The sequence below is a fragment of the Danio rerio genome, chromosome 21 (genome assembly GCF_049306965.1).
Source record: "Danio rerio strain Tuebingen ecotype United States chromosome 21, GRCz12tu, whole genome shotgun sequence".
Taxonomy (NCBI): domain Eukaryota; kingdom Metazoa; phylum Chordata; class Actinopteri; order Cypriniformes; family Danionidae; genus Danio; species Danio rerio.
Genome location: NC_133196.1, coordinates 18,771,226 through 18,790,246, shown reverse-complemented (window position 1 = coordinate 18,790,246; position 19,021 = coordinate 18,771,226). Strand labels below are relative to the sequence as shown.

The 19,021-nt window shown below is 35.9% G+C and overlaps 1 long non-coding RNA gene across 2 annotated transcripts in view; it reads right to left on the bottom strand.

Annotated features, from left to right (window-relative positions):
• Positions 1–19,021, bottom strand: part of LOC137490590 (uncharacterized) — a 131,487-nt gene that overhangs the window by 81,157 nt on the left and 31,309 nt on the right. The gene's annotated exons all lie outside the window — the stretch shown is intronic.

The following is a 19,021-nucleotide window of genomic DNA, read 5'->3' as shown; positions in this document are numbered from 1 at the left end:
GTTTCTAGTTCAAACATCTAAACATTCTTTAAAAATTCCTGTAAGATAATTTAAATCTTGTTTTACGAAATAATATGTCATGTTTTTCTTTAAAGCAAGCAAAATAATCTGCAAGTGGGGTAAACAAAATAAAATTGCTGTTAAAAGGCAAAACAAGATTATTTTTTCTACCCATTGGCACAATTTTTTGTTTAATCTGCTTCATTTTAATTTTGCCATTGGCTTAATTTTGACACATTTTTTTGCTAGTCTGGAAAATGCTTCTGGACTTAAGAACATTTAGATCTTAGGACTAGAAACAAGACAAGAAAATCTAAGTAAGAAAAGCATATAAAAAAATAAATAAATATATATATATTTGTATTTTAAAGAGAATATTTTGTCATCTTGTCGGCTTAGTCCCTTTATTAATCCGGGTTCGTCACAGCGGAATGAACCGTCAACTTATCCAGCAAGTTTTTACGCAGCGGATACCCATCCAGCCGCAACCCATCTCTGGGAAACATTTACACACACTCATCCACTATGGACAATTTAGCCTACCCAATTCACCTTTTACTGCATGTCTTTGGAATGCGGGGGAAATCAGAGCACCCGGAGGAAACCCACACGAAGGCAGGGAGAACATGCAAACTCCACACAGAAACGCAAACTGAGCAGAGGTTCAAACCAGCGACCCAGCGAACTTCTTGCTGTGAGGCAACAGCACTACCTACTGCTCCACTGCCTCGCCACTTATTTTTATTTTGTCTGTATCAAATGATTTTGGCAATAGGTGCATTTTATTTTTACATTTCTTTTAATTATTCTATTTTACAACAGATACAAAAATATTAGCCAGAAAACATGCATACTTTCAGAACTTTCATTCTGTTGGCAAGGCTTTTAAAGTATATTTGTTTTAAATGTTGAACTCTTTTTCTGTTTTGGCTATTTTTTAATGTTTTTCTTACAACTTCTTTTATTTACATACACACAAAAACATGAAGCATTTTTATCGTTGCAAAATAGAACTTAAATTTATCAAATTTATCCACAAGCACCAATCGTTGGGGCCTCTTTGGGTGACTTTTTAAAAAACATCAAACTGCAATAAAAATTTGCCTCAAAGAATCGGTTGAAATATGCTAATGAAATTGACATCAACATGTTAACATTGTGTTGATTCTATGTAAATTGAATTAAATATTTGGCTACTGTAAAACCCTTTTAGTGTGGTATTAACTTACTATCTACAACAGGATTCAGCCACCTTCAGTGCATGGACCATTAAAAAGTAAATATTTGTAATGCCAGACATGCTATACAACTCTTATAAAATTTTTTCCAACAGTAAACAAGAAAGTATTATTTGTTTTATTATTTATAGAATAAAAGCAGTTATTGATTTTTTAAAAACATTTAAAGGTCAAAATTGTTAGCCCCATTTAGCTATATATTTTTTTCGATAGTCTACAGAACAAACCATCGTTAACCTAGTTAAGCCTTTTAATGTAACTTTAAGCTGTATAGAAGTGTCTTAAAAATATCTAGAAAAAAAGGCGTTTCTGTGTGGAGTTTGCATGTTCTCCCTGCCTTTGCGTGGTATTCCTCCTGGTGCTCCGGTTTCCCCCACAGCCCAAAGACATGCGGTACAGGTGAATTGGTAAATTTTCTGTAGTGTATAAGTGTGTGTGTGGATGTTTCCCAGAGATGGGTTGCGGCTGGAAGGGCATCCGCTGCGTAAAAACTTGCTGGATAAGTTAAGGATAATAAAGGGACTAAGCAAGTAAGAAAATGAATGAATGAATTATGTTTAGAAATGTGTTGAAAAAATAGAATAATAATAATAATAATTCTGATTTCAACTATATAAAATGGTCGATTTTTTGTTTTGTTACGATTTCCATTGGTTTACATTGTGCGCTCCTGCGTTTGTCCACAAACATGGCCGACTGCATCTCACCATGACAAATTTCCGAGCTCTGTACAAAATGTAGGATTTTTGTGGTTTAGAAACTGACGATTGAAAAAAGATCCTCAAATTTATTAATAAAACAATAAGCAAATTTGTTTTTGACTAACATACAGTTTATGCTACTGTTTATTAAAAAAGTAAATCTGATTTTATTTTTGGCAAATATAAAGTGGGGGAAAATGTTTGATGTTTTACAATTTACTTAAAGGATTTATTTTTATTATTGTTATTTATTTATTTATTTATTTTTTGTTCGTTAAGATACTCAGTGTAACACTTTTTAAATGGACGCACAAAGCTTAAAGATATGAAAATCTCTACCAATGATCTAAACCGATATAAACACCTCAGGACATGAAAATTTCTGAGTTTCGAATGTGTTCAGATTAAACCTATAGATTTATCTGACTTCCCAGCTAAGTTTTATTCCAGTGCAAATCAGCCCTCGTATTGACTGACTGCTTTTCATCCATCTTAGAGGAATGGCCTGTATTTTTGTATGTGTATGTGCACGCAAAAAGCTCTGAGGGAATTTTAACAGTCGAGCCCCGCTAAATCTTTCTGTTTCTACAGCAGAACGTCAATAAAATAAATATCCTGTGTTTCTTTTCTCTCCTCCGATGCCCACTCAAACGTCCTCAACCAGCGGGGCAGAGAATCTCCCTCACACCTCAGGCAATCTTTAATATAATCCTTGTTTTTTTTTTGCCAGTAAATGGCCAAGATCTCAGGTGCGGCTCTTAAACAGGCAGAGAAAAACTAATGTTAACATATGCTGTGAGTGCCAATAGCTCAGGCTCCGGCATCGACCAGCACGGTGTGTGATTAGGGTAGTGAAGCTAAGCTGATCCCAGACACCGATCGATCTCACACACTTTCAATATGGATGCAACCCTGCGCACAGCGGCCACGTCTAGCTGCTTACATTGATTTTTTCCTCAATTATATAATGGTGGCTCTGTCCAGGATTTCAGCTAAATCACATGTATTGAAGGGCTGGCGTCTCTCAAAATGAAGCATTTTTTCTCGTATCTAATTGTATTTATTAGCAGTGTTTGACTATCTCCTCTCCACTGAAATGTGAGTGTGTGTGCATAAAATGTATTCCAATAATATTACAAAACAAACATGTTTGCTCTTTTCAAATCTCTGCCAAACCAAGTATGAGATGGGTGCTTTTTTTATGTATTTGACTTATGATTTTCATTCAGAATAGTCACTTTTGCAGCTTCTAGTTTCTGGTCTTCGTTTGTTCGGTGGCTGAGAGAGCTTATCTTGCTGCAATTTAAGAAAACAAGTGCAACTGCAAAAATTGCCAGCAAATTGAGGAAAGATCTTCATTAGTTTGACAAAACACATGCTGCAAATCGTCCCAACACAAACACATTTAAAAAAAAAAACACGCTGCATTTTCATGCAACACAAAATATTAATAAAACACGCTGGATTTTCTCAAAATGCAAACTTTTTACAAAAACGGAAAATGTTTCAAGAAGACTCTAAAACCAGAGACCCAACTATTTAGGTTATGGTTATTTAGGCTAATAAATACTAAAGACACAGGAATCTGGATATTAAAATAAACAAACAAAAAACTCAAAGATCACCTACAACTTCACTGAGCATTAGTCACGATACAGCGGCATCCGTCACGTTTCTGGGTCCTTTTGAAACATTTCCATTGTGTTCTTTTCTGTTCTGTTCTATGTATTGTGAGAAAATGTAGAGCATTTCATTTATATGTTTGCATGGTGGAAAAAATGCAGCCCATTTTTTCTTACATATATGCATTGTGATTATTTGCAGATCTTTTTAATTTGCTGGTGTTTTTCTTAAATTGCAGCATGTTAAACTCTCTCTGCCATCGTATATTTGCATTTTGTTCACTGGGATTTCAAAATCAACAAGCTTCTATAGATCATTTAATCAGAACCACAAAATGACTGAAAATAAGTCTAATGTATTATATATTAGTAGTGTAATGAAGATGCAGATGTAGTCTTGAAACATCTGTTAGAATATGAGGAAAAAGACAAGGAAATCACAGGTACGTTTTTGATTTTGCATCATAAGCAATCATCAAAAATGTCTATATGAATTTATGGAATTACAATATAACATATTAATTGCTATATGCCAGCTTAGTCAATTTTGTTTTATAATTAAAAATGTATTTATATTTTTTCCAGACATACTGCGACATTAAAATATAAATCATGGAATAAGTAAATCTTTCTACAAAGTATTGCAAACATATCTAACTATATTTGGCAAAATATAATATTACTGAAACTAAGTCATAAAATATATACAGTTGAATTTTCTTTTTTCAAATATTTCCCAAATTATGTTTAACAAAGCAAGGAAATATTCACATTATGTCTCATAATATTTTTTCCTCAAGAGAAAGTCTTATTTGTGTTACTATGACTAGAAGAAAAGCAGTTTTAAATTTTTTTTATAAACCATTTTAAGGTCAAAATGATTAGCCTCTTTAAGGTTTTTTTTTTTTTTTTTTTGATAGTCTACAGAACAAATCATTGTTATACAATAACCTGCCTAGTTGACCTAATTAACCTAGTTAAAGCTTTAAATGTCACTTTAAACTGCATAGAAGTATCTTGAAAAGTATCTCGTAAAATAATATTTACTGTCATCATGTCAAAGATAGAATAAATCAGTTATTAGAAATGAGTTATTAAAACTATTATTTTTATAAATGTGTTGAAAAACTCTTTTCCGTTAAACAAAAATTGGGGGAAAAATAAACGGGGGGGGGGGGGGGGGGGTTAATAATTCTGACTTCAGCTGTATAATTAAAGTTTTTTGCTCTTATGCTATACTTTAAAAATAACAATGACCATTCAGGTTGATTTTGAGTTGTGTAGTTAGTTTACTGCCCCAAAAGTTAAAAAATGTTATCCAATGTCCAGACATTTTATGCAATGTATTTTATGTGTGTCCAGAAGCCATGTAGGCAAAATAAATAAATAAATAAATAAACCTAATGTGTGGATGAAGTGGAATGGAAATGTTTACCTAATGCACCATTAGCATGTTGTGCTATATACTCACACATGACGTATAGTGTTCATGCTGTATACAGTGTCGTCCTGTACAGTGCCCGGGTCGGGTCATCAGGCATTGCAACTTTATATGGGCCGGTGTGTGTGTGTACATACAAATGCACGTGAGCTGTATTGCACATGCAAGGTGAGTACAGACACCATTAAAGGGAATGTGATGCTCATGTTAAACTCATGATTTGTGCTGCAAAAACAATCCTAAATTTAATTAAAGTTAATTTCATAAAGTAAGTTTCATAAGCAGATACTAAAAATCAGGCAGTAAAACATTGATTTAATATAAAAACTGCTAATAAAACAACTTGCTCTGTCATGCACTGATACTAAAAACTATACTAAAAATTAAGGGCTAATTCATGTGTGACTAGCTTATAACAAATACCAATAAACTAAATGTGTGTTAGTGTGTGTGCTGACAAATTATGCAACATCAAATATTTTAAGAAGAACGCTCCATATTAGTTTTGTATCTATCATGTGCTTCAGTGGTGGGGAAAATCCATAAATTGTCAATTTAACATTTATGTTTTTGAATAAAACCAACTATGTATGCAAATATGAACATGTTCACTTTAAAGCAATTCAAACGCAGCACAGACTTACTTCAAAACCCAAATATATCATAAATCATAAAATTCAGCATTTGTTTGAATCCTTTAAATCAGTGAGTTATCAACTGGAGACTCAGACTAGACCATTTGAATCAGCGAGTCATTAACTGGAGACTTGCTTTGACCAGATCATATGAAACATTGAGCTGTTAACTGAGAACTCGCTGGACTAATACAACTAGATCTCTCCAATTTGCAAATTAATTGATTGTGTGATTTGTGAGCTGGCTTAACAGGTTCACAAACCTGATAATGCTATACTGTAGGTTTCTCTGAATTTCTCTGAAACACAAATTATGATAGTTTGGATGAAATTCGAGGGCTCTCACATCCTCTGTAGACCGTGATGGTCCTGAAAAGATTGAAGTCCAGAAAATGAACAAAAACTGTCAAAATATTCAATGTGATTTTGTCTGGTCACACTTTAAAATAAGGTTCATTAGTTAATGTATTTACTAACATGAACAAACATTGAACAATACATTTACTACAGTATTTATTCATGTTAATAAACAGAAGTTAAAGAAAATAGTTGTTCATTGTTAGTTTGTTAACACATAGGGCATTAACTAATGTTAACAAGCATGGACTTGAATGTTCATAATGCATTAGTAAATGTTCAGTTATGATTAATAAATGCTGTACAAGTGTTGTTCATGATTAGTACATGTTAGTAAATGCATTAACTAACCTTATTGTAAAGTGTAACCTTTTGTCTTATCTTCCACAACAGGTCATGGTGCACATCTACTAATACTAGTACTAGTTTACTAGTAAGACATATTGCAATTTAAGTTCAGCAACCAGTGATGGGAATAACGGCACTATAAATAAACGGTGTTAACGATACTATTACGGTGATATTCAGAAGCGAGTAATCAAATGAATTACTGTTTTCTCCATTACAACACCAATGCCGTTACTGACAATACAATGTGCATTAGTATAATAGAGAACGCTGAAGCGGTTTTCATGCTAGCAGCGTCTCTCTTAGCAATAGGACATCTCTTTCTCCTGGGGTGGGTGTGTGTGTGTGTGTGTGTGTGTTTGTGTGTGTGTGTGTGTGTGTGTTTGGGGTTGGGGCGGGACACATGACCAACCAGTGATGATGATTGGTATGCTTGTGAATGTGATGCAATTAATAATGTGATGATTGGCTTACAGTAGATAAAGTACGTTTACATCATTTGCCAATCAGGGGCACAGTAGTGCAGGTGTTTACACACAAGCACACACACAGTCAGTCAAACACACTAACAACCAGGAGTCAGAACGATGGCAAATCCAAGTTCAAAGGTAGCGTTTGCAAACTGGATAAAGAAGCACTACTTTTCCTAAAAAGTTCTAAACCATCTATTGCAGTGTTTCCCAACCTTTTTTTGCCTGAGACCCCCTTTTCCCCCAGAAAATATTCTAAGGTAACATTTAATGATATTGTCGCTCATAAAAAAATTTGGATGACAAAAAATGTTGTTTTCAAAAGCGGTATGTTTATCACTAAATCTAAATATGTTTATGCACAAATAATAGGCTAAAGTAAAATATAAAAGCCAAACATCAGTAGGCCATTTGTATCTAAAAAAAAAAAACTTAAGCCTTTGGCCTTTAAATTGGGCCTAGCTGCCATTTTCTTACAAGGTTTCTTGTCCGTAGCTGTAACGTCTCTCATCTCATTTTGGGGGTGTGTCAATTATTTTGCAAAAAAGGCTCTGGGCTTGTCATGGTATTGGGGATGAATCATCTGCAAAAACGTTGCCGCAGATAATACACTGTGGTTGGATAAAGTACTTTTTGCTTCAAGAAAATGGAATAGAACTATAGTTCTCCAAATTGTCCACTACTAAAAAATGTTAAAAAATATGACGTGACCCCCCACAGAGCTTATTGAGGCCCCCTTGTGAGCCAGGACCCCTCAGTTGGGAACCGCTGATCTATTGTGTTTTATTTTGCAACTATATGATAATATTTATAAAGATATGTTGAATTTGATGGTTGTCTCTCACATTGTCCCACAACAATATTAAAATAGTGTAGATTAGTGTTGCTAACTCAGTTACTATTGTAAGAAGTAACTAGTAACTATAACTAATTACTCTTTTAAAGGAACATGTTGTGCCCAACACTGTCAACATCGGCCGTACTGCCAGTAGTAAATTCACACCCTGAACTGAAGCAGGAAATATAAGCCCCTTTCACACATATAGACCTTTCCGGAAAATTACCAGCAATTTTTAGGTCAGGTCTGTATGTGTGAGCAGACCCTTTTTTAAAATACCGGTAAATTTGTTCAGGCAATTTTCTGAAAAGAGAAGTTTTAAGATTACCGGTAATTTGCCGAAATTCAGTGTTTTGTAAACGCAGAAGAAAAATTGACGGAAAGAGCATGTTTACGAATAGAACACGCTAATGTGAGATGTCAACTCCAGCCAATCAGAACATTCAGACACATTCACATCCGCACTGTTTATGAAAATAAAAGCCTTTGAATATTTTTCCAGACTAATATTTTTAGCTGCTAGATGTTAGTCGGATAATGTTTCTGTGTTCCTTCTTAATGCCAACTGTACAAAAAAATATTGATAAAATGCTCATGATAAACCAGTTTATTTACCTTCAAGCTCATGCTTTCTTCAGGTGAGCGCCAGCACACACACATACTGTATTATGTACATCTCGATAAGCGAAACTGTTCCTCTATATATTTTAATCGAAGTTGTTCACGATACTTATCCATCCACAGAGTTTGTTATGTAATCAAATGCTTACAAATACAAGTGCAGCTGTTTAGAGGTCATTTCTGGGTAATGATGTCATAATTTATCGGTATTTTGAAATGGATGTGTGAATTTTTTACAATTTATGGGCATGCAAAAGTCTTCTTGGTGCTTCATATTATTAAAGTTCAACCACTGAAGTAACATGAAATGTTTTGACAATGTTTTTAGTTACTTTTCTGGACTTTAAACATCTCAGTAATGTTGCTGTGGACGATGATTTTATCGAAAATATCTTCATTTGTTCTCAAAAGATGAATGAAAGTCTCAGGAAATTGGTGCAGCAGGAAGTAGGCATGTGACGATAACAAGGTTTCAAGTTTTACAGCGGTTTGGAAAAGTCAAGGTATTGAAACCGTAAAAATTTCCTGTTACACCGTTCCTAAGTTATATGTAAAGGTTTTTTTGTAGGAAAATCTGTGTTTTTGATATGAATGAAGATAACAGAAGTCAATGATTTATTTTAATTATTTAGCCTGACATGTTTACTGTTAAAAATAATAAAAATATTTCCTAAAATAAAAGTTTTTTTCATAAAGACATTAAAAAATAATATTTGATATATAATTGGATTTATTGTAACTAAAAAATTGGATTATTAAATAATATTTTAGAGCAGTAATCACAATACCATGATACCGTAAAACTGATATTTTTCAGAAACTTTTACCGGCCCATGCCTAGCAGGAAGGTGAGTAATTAATAACAGAATTTTCAAATGGCGTCCAACAAAATACAGTTTAAACTATTCTAGTAAAATGTTAACTAATCTTGTTTCATTTACGACTCTGAAAAATCTGTTTTTTACACAACTTGAAGCTTTAGTAGGAAGAATGTGTCTTGCTATTTTACGAATATCACAAAGAACTTGTCCAACAAATTATAATAAACTAATAAATAAATAACAAACTATCCCATAAAGAGCTCATGCTATCAGACAAAGCAGATCCATTAACAATCCAGCTTGATCCAAAGCCTCACAAACGCGGTTCACCGACGCACTGACCAACAAGTCCAGTTCACGCACACAATCTCGACCCCATTTCAGTTCACACAACGTTCTTCGAGAGGAGCGCGGCTATCAGCCCGTGCCATCAGACACCCGTGGGCCGAGAGCAGAGGAAGAGAGGAGAGCGAGCAGGTCAGGGTGTAATCGGAGTGGAGATGTTAATCTGCCCGTGTGGGTATTGGAAGGATAATTGTTGCATTGCTCAGCTCAGGTGGTTGATGCCACAGATCTAGAGAAGTTAAGCCAAGATTTACAATCGTGATGCTCTGCCTTCACTCACTCACTCTCTCTCTCTCTCTCTCTCTCTCTCTCTCTCTCTCACTATCTTTCTCTCTCTCCCTTTGATTCTTTCCACTTCCTACTTTCAACCTCTCCTTCCTTCTGCCTTTCATCCACTCTCCATGTTTGTGTCAGGCCTTTCAACACTTCCGAACTCGCTCTCTCTTTCTCCCCCGGGGTAAGTATGAATATTCTCTGGCACGTCTAAACCCGAGGCAGTGTGGGGCAGGGGGAAGGGTCCACGGCATAGCTTTAGCTGGAGTAATGAGGCCTAATCCCCTGCTGACTGGGTCCTGTTTAAACAGCTCCTGCCTGAGCCACCCAGTAATAGAGTAATTAACCTCTGCGCCCTCTCCTGCCCACCTGCACTGTGCCACTACACTCCACTTTACTTACTATGGCAGACAATCCAGCTTTTCCATTTGGCCCTCCAATTGCCACAAACAAAAACAGAAGAGAGGGTGATGGAGAACAGAAGGTGGGAGAGATAGAAAGTGTGGCTATAGGACAGATCATAATTGCTTGGAAGTTGCTAAATAAGTTCGGAAACTGATCTAACAAGTGTTGGCAAAGCTATACAACCAGTTTTAAAGTGGTTGTACTTTATTTACAGTGTGTACACTTACAGTATATGTTGTTATAGTGTGCTTGCATGAAGAAGTATTAGTAAATTAAGGTACTACAAGGATTTATATTAAAATAAAGTGCAACTGTAAAAGAAAAAAAATAAATAAAAACTCTGCAATTTTTTACTCATCCTTAACAAATATGACTGACTTTCTTTAAAAACACAAAAGAAAATATTCCTTAAAGTAGGGTAAAATAGTCTTTATTTTGACCATTCAATCAAAGACAACTTGGTACAATGGATTTTAATTATTGTTGATTTATTATTGTTTTTTGTGTGTTTTTGTGTGTGTGTGTGTGTGTGTGCGTGTTTCAATATAACTTTTCACTACCATTGATTAAAAAAATACAGTAAAAACTGTAATATTGTAAAATCTAATAAAAAATGGTAACATGTTATTATCAATACGTCATGACATTTTTAATATTTCTTTAACTTTACATAAAATAAGTTAATCTATTCTAATTTTTGGCGACGCGGTGGTGCAGTAGGTAGTGTTGTCGCCTTACAGCAAGAAGGTCACTTTTTCGAGCCCCACCAGGGTCAGTTGCCGTTTCTGTGTGGAGTTTGCATGTTCTCCTCATGTTCGCGTGGGTTTCCTCCAGGTGCTTCGGTTTCCCCCACAGTCATGCGGTATAGATGAATTGAATAAACTAAATTGGCTGTAGTGTACGTGTTTGAATGAGTGCGTATGGATGTTTCCCAGCTGGGTTGCAGCTAGAAGGGCATCCACTGTGTAAAACATATGTTGGATAAGTTGGCAGTTCATTCAGCTGTGGCAACCCCTGATGAATAAAGTAACTAAGTCGAAGGAAAATGAATGAATTTGTCTGTATCACAAATAGTGTTGGATGAGTTGCGCATCAAAAGATTAACACATCAGTTATACTTTGTTCAAATCCATAACCCTAAACATGATAACAAGAAAAACAAAGTTCTGCTCGTGAACAGAAGGCTCATTTTTCCCTTTTTACCTCTACTTGTATTTTGCGGGCCAAACGAAGTTGGATTGATGAAGGCATGTTAAGCGCACAGCCTGTCTCTCGTCAATGTCTGCTTCAGGACAATCCGTTCTGACAGAGCCATCCGTTTACAGTTGCTAGCTATTGATCTGATTTTCAGCACATCACACCAGGCAGTTTCTTGCAGCATGCTAACAAAAACACTCAGGTACGATCAAAAAGGCCCACACGACACGCGAGAGCTCATCGCCACACAGCGGAAAGCCGCGTCTTCCCACACGCTCTTCGGAGACGGCTAGTTTCTGAGAGAGTTAAGGGGGCTTCGGCGTCTGAAGAAATCAGCCAGCTTGCATTAAGGTAGATGAAATGTTGTGATGTGCGGCGGGTGAATGGTTTGTGTCATTAAGAAGCAGAAAGCAAACAGCGTGAACTTGCCGTGTGTACTGTCTGAGCAAAGGCAAGATTAAGGGATGTTCAGAGACCTTCGTCTGTCAAAACTTCAAAGTTGCCACAGGCTCTCCTTGTTCTGGCGGCGCCGCAACCAAATCGCAAAAAACTCAGCAGCCTCTGAGGCTGTCAGAGGCCTCATGACACCCCCTTTATCAGGTGTACAGTGCTTTAATGCCATCCCGGATAGATAAATAAACCAACACTGCTGGGAACACTGGCTCCCCCTTTAGGCTGGTAGAGACAGCAGAACTAACTCAATTACTGTAGATTAACTACAAGTGACAATAGTCTTAAACATATTTTAATGATAAATTATATAACACTAACACAACGTTTAGTGGCAAAATCTTATGTAATAATCCAATGCATTCTGGAAAATAAGTGCTTGCTTATACAGTATTAGGTAGTCTGACTCAAGTTGGTTCTACCTGAAGTTTTTACTTCATTAGAGTCATAGGATAGACATACATTTACACAAATCTAAAACCTACTGTAATTTATTAACTGCAGAAAAAGGTGGATTATTTATTTCCTAATTATTAGGAAATATACAGTTGAAGTCGAATTATTAAACCCCTTTTCCATTTTTTTTTTTAAATATTTCCCAAATTGCGTTAAACAGGGCAAAAAAAATTGCACAGTATGTCTGATAATATTTTTTCTTCTGGAGATTTGTTTCAGCTAGAATAAAAGCAGTTTTTAATTTTTTAAAAAACATATTAAGATCAATATTATTAGCCCCTTTAAGCTTTTGTTTTTTCGATAGTCTGCAGAACAAACCATCGTTATACAATAACTTGCCTATAATTACCCTAACCTGCCTAGTTAACCTTGTTAAGCCTTTAAATGACACTTTAAGCTGTATAGAAAATAAAAATAAGTATTAAAATAATATTTACTGTCATCATAGCAAAGATAAAATAAATCAGTTATCATAAATGAGTTATTAAAGCTATTATATTATGAAATGCGTTGTAGTAACGCTTTGGAGTAAACAAGGGGGCTAATAATTAAGGGGGGCTAATAATTCTGACCTCAATTGTATATAGCTTGAATAATTCTAGTGAATTGGTTTGCTCAGATCAAGAGATTGAGTGATTTGCATTTTTAAAAGCTGTCCTTTTATTTGCAGTTCATAAAAAGCTTTTTAGTTTTGTGTAAATGTATTATTATGCTCAGTTTAGTATAGTTTAGTGACAAAATCTGATGTAATAATTCAATGCATTCTGAAAAACAGCACTTTATACAGTATACAGCATTGCATAGTCTGTTTCATTCCAGTTGGTTCTACCTAAAGCTTAATTGTTACAGTCATAGGGTTTGCCCAAATCTACACAAACATTTACACAAATCTAAAAGCTACTGTAATTTATCAACTGCAAAAAAGGTGGAGAAAAACAATGTTTGGTAACATTATAAAGCTTGAATATTTTTTAGTAAACCGGTTTGCTCGGATCAACAGTTTGAGTTATTTGCATTTGTGCAGTTTGAAATATATATAATAAATCCTGTCCCTGTATTTGCAGTTAATAAAAAGCTTTTTAGTTTTTTAAAGTTAGTCAGTTCAGTATAATAATAAAATTGCTTTTTTTGTGGCAGATAAATCCCTTAAATGATAAATATTATTATAGTTAAAATGTATTTAAAACTAAAACTAAATATAAAATATGTCATATTGTAAAATACTACATGTACAGTGTATAATATATGAATATTAAACTGAAAACTGCACTGAATATAAAATAAATCTTTAATGAATGGGCTATGTGCACACAGACTTTTATTTTTTGGCCAGGCGATTACAAGTCTGATTTCTTTTAAAAAATCAGCAATCTTCACTGCCTGTTAGATATACGACTTAAAATGAGTCTCAGGGCGGACCCCCCATGTTGTAACCCCCTCCCCCCATGTCTTTAAAATATGACAGTCAGTTTTACCCTAGTATTTCCAATGGAGATTTTGTGCTGGCCTGGTGCAACTGACGGCGCTAGAGGTTACAACAGTCTTTCAGCTTGTTTTTGGCTTAAACAACTACATAAATACTTAAGTCTATTTAACCGAATGTATTGTAATTAAATTACAACAACGATGCTGTAAAAACAAACTTGTGAAATTGAAAAAAAGTCACATAATCCTTTACCGGAAGTTTATCATTGGCTTTAAAACTCAAGCTGTGCGTAAATCCCATTGCCACTGTATTATTTTAAGCTACTCATCAAATTATTTTTGTTGACTAAAACATACGCTTCTAAAATATTAAACAACAAAAAATATGCATTTGCTATGTAAAATAAATTTAAATGTATAAATAACCAAAGGGTAGATTTAAATCAATACATTTCAAGGGAACGTGTCATTTTAGAGACCGGGGCAGGCACTTAATGCTATTATTTCAGTGTTCTTATATGCAGTCTCAAATATCCCATTTTAAATGTTTTACTGTAAGTAGACTACTACTACTGTAGCAAACTACATTTTCAGTGTAGCTACTTTAATTTTTGATCAGCTTAAAATATTTAGAAGCTACATTATACAAGTTGCTATCCCTAGCATTGATACTACGAAACTGTGTTTTTCTATAGCTGCGTTTCCAAGGAAAGAACAGAACAATGCAAATGAAGTTGAAACAAATAATGCAAATTAAGTAAAATCAAGCTATTCTAATTTTAAGAGGTAAACTGAATCAAATGAGTCTCCCACTCGTATCACCTGGGGGCTCATTGCATTCATGTCTAGCAGCGCAGGATGAAATGGCACAGGATGAGCTTGTGCAAACAGCGCTGTCATGTTGCCTTTTCTTCACCGACAGATCAGATGCATAGTGAGGATGGAAGAAAACATCTGGAGGAGACAGATGGAAGAAACGAGGGAGAGAAAGAAAAGAAGCAGATGAATACAACCAGCTCTGTTTGGGGGACCCATTCAGACCACGCTAAGGATTTAGCTGTCTTCCATTGAAAACGCACACATGGGACAGGGCAGAGAATACATTTCACAAATGCATCTTTCAAATGAGAAACAAAAGACAAGAGGTAAGACAGCAAAATAATCTGCCGCATCATAAGTGAAGTCCCATAAGTCTTCGCTGAAGGGTGAACAGAAACGTCTCTGAAATGTGTTTTTGGATTCCGCGTTGATACGTTTTGTTTCATTTCTGATTTGGTCTGCGCAGGCGAAGGGATAAGAAGCTGTTTACATTTGAAGCAGAGATCTGTCTGGCGGATTTTCGCAACGAATGCCAATCTCGCACAACAAAACTCGTCCCTTTCAGAATGCGAAAGTAGCCCAATCCCGTTTTAGAGGCGACGCCACTGAGTTTATTTGCTGATGATAGCAGCTCCGCTTCCTCCTATAGATCTTTGAGTGCAAATAAAAAGGAAAAGAGAGGGGAGGGTGGGGAAAAAAAAGACATTTCAGAAAGGGGCCACGAAAAAAAAAAAAGAAAGGGCCTGCGAAAAAGGAAAGTCAAATTAATTTTACTTCCTTTAGAAAAGTGTGCTATACCAAGGGGGTCCCTGTAACTTGTGAAAAATTAAATGAGACGGATTCAAACTGTCCAATTTCCACATCAAACAAACGTTGGCTCTCTGCTCCTGGTGAAAGTGCTTCATACAGCACACATCCTCCCCCCACCCTTTTTCCCCCATTTCCAACTCCAACCTGAACCACCAACACATTTTCTCAACACTCGCTGTATTCTCAGTTTCCTTATTAATCCCACTCTCTAATTCCCCTAAGCACTGTACTGGTTACACTAGCCACTGTCTCTCCCCTGTCTAATTATACCCTTGTGAGTCTATTAATCAACCTGTGAATTATTTAAGAAGGAGAGATCTTCCGTCTGTAACTGACTTTGACAGAGGGGGAAAAAGCAAGGGGGGCCAAGGTAGAGGATGGAGAGAGAGAGAGCTGAATGGAGGGGGGTAGGAGAAAAGAGAAAGAGAAATACGGAATGAGGGTCTACCGTCCTGGCGAGTCCCTGAGGAGCGAAGCTGGTGCAGCTCTCTGGCACCGAAACGAGGCAGATCCTCGTCAAAATACACTTTATGTTTGTTTCCCCCCCCCCTCAATCCGCATAAGTTTTCATCACAAACATGAATTCATGAATATGTGTAGCGGTACGGAATAAAGAGGGTAGGGAACAGGAGGGAACTTAGAGAGGGAGAGAAATGAAGGCAAACGAAGTGAAATTTCGATTACGGGGGAATTTACACTTTCCAGTGTTTGACATCTGGAGTCTCTTGTCCCCGTTATCCAGGCATTATGGAAATGGTTAGACTGTTTTTTTTTTTACCGTGTTGCTTTGCGTAAACTCATAAGCTGAGAGGAAAAGGGCGCTTTTAATGACTCCCGTTGCCATTTTCGTCCACGCTGAGCCGTCTAGGGCCGTGAGAAGCCGCTTTTAAACTAAGATCATCATTATTTTTCAGACTGCAAGGTGTTCTCTGTTGGCCCCTGCAAAATGTCTGCCAATACCAGAATACTAATGAGTGAGGTATTAGATAAATAAATAAGACTGAGCGCATGCTGGCCCACACCACATCAATGTACGAGATGTTAAAGAGTCTGTTTGTGTCTGTCAAAGGTTTTGTGTGTACGTTTGCTGGCGTCGTCTTCCTTATGTGTGTGGGGTTAAAGTAAGCTCCTCTCATTAGGACCTGAGCAGCGCTGCTGTCGGTGGCTGTAGCTCACTGCTCTCTGTGGGATGTTTATTAAATTAATAAAAAGTAGCTTGCGGCGAACGGAACACAGGAAAGCCCTGGGTACAGCTGTGATTGGCACCCTCGGCCGGCCTGCGTTCTCTCAGGAGGCCAACGGCATTTGCTTTAACTAACCGGCCGTGACTGAGGGCGCAAGCTGACATGTCTCTGTCTCTCTCTCTCTCTCTCTCTCACTCTCTCTCTCCACTGGTTTCATTCTCATATCTCTTTCATAGTGAAAGGCCTCAGAATGCACTGGGAAGGCAGGTTGACATTCGAGGACAGCAAAAAGAACAGAGAGGGGACCGTGTTGGGTGAAAGGGCATTAAATAAACAGCAAAAGGTGAACGAGAGCTTTGAGTGCGAATAGAAGATGCTGATTGGTCAAAAGAAGGCAACAACAATATTGTATTGCTTCTCTGATGTCAACAGAACATTAATTCCACTTGAAGTCAGTGTAGAAGAAAACTCTCCAACCTGTTATACGTCTCGGCAGGAATAACTGCATATGCATATGCATAACTGCAATGCAGGAGCATGCATTTGATTGCATGGAAATGTATGTAAACCTTTGAATTTGACAGAAATTTGCTCATGAAATGGTTTGAACTAAGTCACAAGTTTACTTGAAGAAATTATTCTGACTGACCAATTTTCATTTGACAGAAGTCATTTGAAACATTCTGCAAAATATATCATTTAGGTTCCAAAGAAGAAAGTAAAGACCCTTACTTCAGACTCCAAATTAACTTTTGTTTTGGTTGAATTTAGTTTAAAATGAAATCACACAAGCTTGTTTCTATTTTACTTTAAGTTTATCAGATGCTGAGTAGATATACTCTCTAGATATACACGTTTTTTGAGACGTTAACAGTCATATATATATATATATATATATATATATATATATATATATATATATATATATATATATATATATATATATATAAATATATTAAAAAAAAAAAAAAAATATTTATATATATATATATAAACATTATTAGGACACATTTATTTAGTTCTTCCGGTTTTGAAAATAAATTTTGAAGAAACTTCACAATGATGAGATCATTGTGTAAATTCCAGCATTGAGATTGGCTGTCTGTACAGGCTGGTACAAAGTGACATCATTGAGTTTTCAGCATTAATTCATGAGAAAGACTTGGCTAGAAACAATTAGAGTGCTCTAATGTGAATGAGATGCAATTTCAATAATATGCATGACATAGCTACCTGTTACAGTGTTCAGAGAGACGTTTTTGTCAACCGTATATCAAACAAGTAGAAGAACTACTGTTCGGAGACATGGGTCATTAGTGTTGCATTTATAAATATGCCACAACGAAGTTTTTGTTTCAATTTCTCTGTTACGAGAGCGAGCTTGCATCCAAGGAGTTGGATTACAGTGGTCTGCTAACATGCAACAAAAATATGTTTATAATAATCATTTTTTACCCAAAAGCTTTTCGAATCTGGAAATGGAGAAATCCGAATTTCGAATTTCTCACTCTCTTAAAAAAAGATGCGGTTCCAGTTGGTGTTAATTGTCCTGTCTCTACGGATTTGGTAAGTGTGTGATCAATGTTCTTTGTTTATGTTTATTTAGATGGCAAAGTTAGTATCGTCAGCAGTACTCTTTTGGTTTTTTAAAGACATACCTTAGCCAAAATGATTTAGTTACTAAGTTTACAGTAATTTCACTACAATATAATGGACTTAATATCTTCCACTTCTACAAAGCTCTCAGATCCACTGTAAGGCTGCATTTACACTGCATGGTTCACGTGAATCAATTACGAGTTTTTTCTGTCATGTGGCAAAGAATAGACATGGCCCATGTACATGTAATCAGGAAAAAAAAACACATGGATTCTGATTTACTCAATTCAGATTCAGGACTTGTTCATATGTGGAAATTTATCTGATATAAATCGGATCTGTGCCCTTGTATCTGCAGTGTAAACAGGTAGATCAGATTTTTACCTGTCAATGCAAGTCGCGCATCATTAAAAACTGCAGCGAATGATATAAACTCTGACGCTTTCATTTCAGAACAGACTTCAGCAGAGTCCCAAACCTAAATCTCATACTCGAGGACTAAAAAAGCTTTTATATTGTCATATAGCACACATATTTAAGCATGTTAGCAAGAGAGAGAGCACAACATCCACCACGTAACCAATATAAACTAATATAAAACTGTGGCATATGTCATATGCATAAATCACACCATGGACATTACATTAAGATGCCTACAGGTTTAAAAATGCCTCGATTAAAAGGCGATGGCCAAATGAGAACTTTTCTGTCATAAACTATAGTAAACAACTTAGTTTACATATAGTCAACAACTTGTTGAAAAAAGTAACCCTGTGAGCAGATTAAATACAGAAACAGAGAAAAGAGCACTCTTTTATTATAAGCTGACAGTGAGCACCCACTCTTTTTTTCCTGGTCAATGTGCCTTTGCCTTGTGCTGTGTAAATGCAATCAATAGGATACGGGTCACGTTTAATAGATGATGTAAGGAGGTCAGCAAAAAAAAAATCAGATACAGTCACAAAA